Source organism: Salvelinus sp. IW2-2015, linkage group LG33 (assembly GCF_002910315.2).
Source record: "Salvelinus sp. IW2-2015 linkage group LG33, ASM291031v2, whole genome shotgun sequence".
Lineage (NCBI taxonomy): Eukaryota > Metazoa > Chordata > Actinopteri > Salmoniformes > Salmonidae > Salvelinus > Salvelinus sp. IW2-2015.
Window position 1 is genome coordinate 550928 of NC_036872.1, and position 3659 is coordinate 554586.

At 42.0% G+C, this 3659-nt stretch overlaps 1 long non-coding RNA gene across 2 annotated transcripts; it reads left to right on the plus strand.

The window, feature by feature from the left end:
- The first annotated feature begins 966 nt into the window (after positions 1-966).
- Positions 967-1996, plus strand: LOC139023527 (uncharacterized). 2 transcript variants are annotated; one of them, XR_011474655.1, is made up of 3 exons: positions 967-1221; positions 1504-1616; positions 1711-1996. It is a non-coding gene; the product is annotated as an uncharacterized lncRNA (long non-coding RNA). The 2 variants fall into 2 exon arrangements; XR_011474656.1 differs by lacking the exon at positions 967-1221 and adding an exon at positions 1317-1407.
- Positions 1997-3659: the final 1663 nt, after the last annotated feature.

Below are 3659 nucleotides of genomic sequence, written 5' to 3' on the forward strand. Positions count from 1 at the left end.
ATTAAATGTGATAGGGTGAAGGCCCCAGTGCAGCAGCACAGCACATGATGGAGACGATGATGAGGAGGAGACCATCTCTCTGGATTCCAGAAGGCATGAGGTATCATGTTAAGACTGTGAAAGTACTATTTACTCTACAATGGTGAGGAGTCCTCATCAAAATCAAAAATCTAATTCTTTTACAGGACCCAGATGCTATACAGTGGAAAACCAGCCTGGCAACATAGTGCGTATTAATAAAAGGACACCACATCCTGCCAAATTCCACTGCGCTAATTGTATTGTGTTCACAGAGCTCACAAGCTATCAGAAAGTTGTATGGCAACCACCTCCGGCGCCAAATGAAACTGGCAGACATAGACATTCAGTACAGAAGAAAAAAGATGGAAAATCTTGCACTGGAGTCCGAAATAAAAAAGAGGACAATTAGGAAACTGGACCTTGAAATAAAAAACTTGAGAGGGAGGTGAGATATGCTTCAATGTACACTGTATGCTAACTGTAACACAAATGTATAATCATTATTTTTTCTTTCCTCCCCAGCTCCAAGAAGATGACACAGCTCAAAATAAAAATTAGGTATATTCTCGTAAAGTCAAGTGAGCCATGACATATGAGCTCTTATTGTGAGCACACAGGACGGTGGCATCTTTCTAAGGTTTTTTTATTTTCCCAGCATCAGTACAACCAAGTCATCGTTATAAGGCATCGCCCTCTTTGCCCACCCCCCCAGCACCAGGTGGGCCACTAGCCTATATGAAAGGCCAAAATTGTGTGTTCCTTTCTGCTCTGAATGGCATCCCATTCGTGCGAGATGTGGTGGATGAAGAAGCACTTGTGCTGAGGAGACCCTTCAGGCGAGAAAGGTCTTCAGGACGGTTTGACCCACTGGCCTTCCCTGATGACCATCTATATGAAAGGATACAGGTTTTCTGGCAGATGGCATCAGGTATCTATGCAACTACTGGGTCCCAGGATTAAGCACCGCACTGCACGGAGCCATGCACTGAGTGTGGAGCAAATGGTTTGTGTGGCCTTGCGCTTTTTTGCTAGTGGAGCCTTCCTGTACTCAGTGGGGGATGCAGAACCAGCTGAACAAGGCCACAATTTGCCGCACAATAAGGAGTGTGTGTCTGGCTCTCAAAGCATTAGCAGATGTCTTCATCTCTTCCCTGGCCCAAGAAGACTCTGACATCAAAGAGGAGTTCTATAGGATTGCAGGTAAGAGGATCTACAAATTACGGACAACTTGTTAACACAAGTAGGATACTCATTACTTTGTGTGACAGGTTTTCCCCAATGTCATTGGGTGCAGTGGACTGCACACACATAAGGATAAAAGCCCCCTCAGGTGCCCATGAGCCCGATTTTGTGAATAGGAAATCCTTTCACAGCATTAATGTTCAGGTGAACATAACTTTTGATTAATTGTCCATTGACGAACACTCTGCATTGCAGTGAATGTTGCATTGATTGGTGTAATATTCTCTCTTATGATTTCAGATGGTCTGCAATGCTGACTGTGTGATCAGCAATGTTGTGGCAAAATGGCCTGGCTCCAGTCCATGACTCCAGAATCTTTTCGGGCCTCTGAATCTATCAGTGCCTATCACAAGGTAAGCCACACAACCCCTATTTATAACCATCATGGGCTGTGTCAAGAATATCACTGTGTTATGAGGTAGTAATGATGAGATTTTGTGTTGACAGGTGAATTCTCTGGTGTGTTGCTGGGAGACAGGGGGTATGGCTGCCAGCCTTTTCTCCTGACACCTTTCACAGACCCCCAGGAAGCACAGCAGGCCTACAACCATGCCCATGCCAGGACCAGGGCCAGAGTTGAAATGACCTTTGGCCTCCTGAAGGCACGCTTTCACTGCCTTCACAAATTAAGGGTCAGCCCTGTTAGGGCATGTGATATTACTGTGGCTTGTGCTGTCCTCCACAATGTGGCCTGCCTGAGGAAGGAGAGGGCCCAGAGTGCCACCAGCCATGGACTGGGACAATCCGGCAATCTTCCCTGATGACGACAGTGGTCGGCTGCTGAGGACCAATATGTGTTGAATTATTTTAGTTAGTATGTGTGCTTTCAATTTTGGTTAAATATGTCCTGCGGTGGCAGAGGAATTTGGGTTTTTTTGGGTTCGTTTTTTGACGAATTTGGCCTCTTATGATGTTTGTGCGGTATTACTGTGTGTAATACAAGCTGCAGGGAGGCTACTGCATCCATTCATTTGTCTGTTCAGTTGATGTGTATGGATTTGTCCTGCATTTATTTTAGTGTGCAGACATGCAGGGTGTGTTATATACAGACCTTTGAATGTGTATGTATCATTTTGTTAATATGCTTGGATTCTGTGCTTTCCATCTTGTAGAGTCACTGTGACTTCAGTTTCGAAAGGAGCTGATGGTTACCTGCTTTGTTTTGTCCTTATTCAATAAAGGAACATAATGTTACACATTGTGTTTTTATATTCATATGGAATGTGTATTTGTTTATATGACAGAGTACTAGGGCCACACCTGAAGATAAAGTCATAAATTTATGAGGCTGGTTCTTTCTGCAGAAAAGCTACATATTGTTTTTACAGTTTTGATACTTAATATTCTGGCACATCAGCATGTCTTTGTTTTGAAACCATACTGAAGTACAATTCTCACGAAATGCCCAACATCTGTCATTTTAACAACTGTCTCCTTTAAAACAACTGGTTACAATATTATGACTTGTGTTTCTTCCCCCTCTGTGGCCCTAATATTCTATCATTTTATATATGCCTTATAGTCTATGGAAACTGTAAATTATCTAATGATAGCAACATCATCTAATCATTTTTTATCCAAAATCATTGAAATTAATGATCACAAACGTTTAAATAATACAAGTGGGTCTAGTTATATGTGATAACAATGTAAGTGAGCAGTGAAATAACTATTGGTTTCCATTTGTGTGACTGCTGACTGACATTAGGGATGAGATTAAATAGATCCTGGAATTTAGCCTGGTCTGGAGCAGGCTAGCTCAACAGAATAATCTCCATGGTAATTTATACCATAACATATCCTCCTGCCCCTATCCATCTTTAGTGCAACCGGATTACGGATCAATTGAGCCAGGTTCACCAAGATATCCTGGCTTAAATCCCTTATCCTAGTTTTGTGGCAACAGGCCCCAGCACAGGCGTACAAAATCAAAGATAGCAATGAAATAAAACGTTTACCTTTGAAGATCTTGCTCTGTTTGCAATCCAAGGCTCATTGTTACACAATGAATGGTCTTTTGTTCGGTTAAACCATTTTATAGCCTAACACGAAACATTTTGTGAACGCTTATCTCGTGTCATTCAATTTTCGACTAAACATTCGACGTAAATACACAAACTAAACCTGACTTTATCAGTCATGTTTGGTTTCCTTGCAATCAACTGTTTGTTTGTAACACAACCAAACTTGATGGGTCATTTCGTGGGACGTATTGACCCGAAAAAAACGATTGGAAGACAACAAGTAACGACCTCATTGTGCACCAATTATATGACGGCTGTTTCGTTGATTGACTGTATTTTAACCCAATGACCACTGATCGTCTTGAAATCTAGCTGGGTAGATAGCAATGAGCAGAGGTAAACGGCAATATCTAATGTTTGTGTTTTGGAAGA